The sequence below is a fragment of the Polypterus senegalus genome, chromosome 7 (genome assembly GCF_016835505.1).
Source record: "Polypterus senegalus isolate Bchr_013 chromosome 7, ASM1683550v1, whole genome shotgun sequence".
Taxonomy (NCBI): domain Eukaryota; kingdom Metazoa; phylum Chordata; class Cladistia; order Polypteriformes; family Polypteridae; genus Polypterus; species Polypterus senegalus.
In genome coordinates this window covers 164395400-164396191 of record NC_053160.1, presented here as the reverse complement: position 1 = coordinate 164396191, position 792 = coordinate 164395400, and positions in this window count along the sequence as shown.

Genomic DNA, 792 nt, shown 5'->3' with positions numbered 1-792 from the left:
TAAAGATGAGGTGGTGGCACATTTTCATGAAAGGCCGCCCTACCAAGTAGCGGACAAGAGGGAACCATTTTTAAGATGTGAACAACAATGTTGAACAGAAACTGCATGGGAAACCGTGGCTAAGGCTTTAGACTGCAAAGCAGATGGATGCTGGTTCAGTCCCCACCACGAACTTGGTCTCTGATCCTGAGTGATTCACCTTATTTGTGACATTTCCACATCAGACCTGTAACCTGAAATGGGACCGTTTAGAAAAGGTGCTATATAGCGTAAAGTTCATAGACGTAGTACCGACCAGTGGCTACAGCATCAAACTGCATGTTCAGTCCTCACCAGGGTCTCACTGTCTGACCCTCCGTGATATGCTCACTTGACACTTTATTGGGTTCACCTGTTAATAAGATGGCCTCCGAGCATTTAACAAGGAGCTTTGGGGTTTTGGTCCATGCTGACTGTGTGATGTTTTTTTTGTTTTGATCACCCGTCCTGAATGTGCCGTGTTGGATTGAGGTCTGTGTCTGCGCAGGAAACTGAGCTAAATGAAAGGTGTCGTGGTGCTCATTGATCAAGCTTGTGATGATGCACAGTTCTTTGATGTGTTTCATTATCCTGCTGGCTGGACCCATTTAAGAAACAGAAGACTGGGGCTATAAAGTGCTTTGGTGGACTGTGGCATTCAAATGATGCTCATTTGGTTTTAAGAGGCCAAAAATGTGCCAGGACAACATTCCACACATTATCTCAGTACCACCACCAGCCTGCACCATTGACACAAGGCTACGTGGATCCATG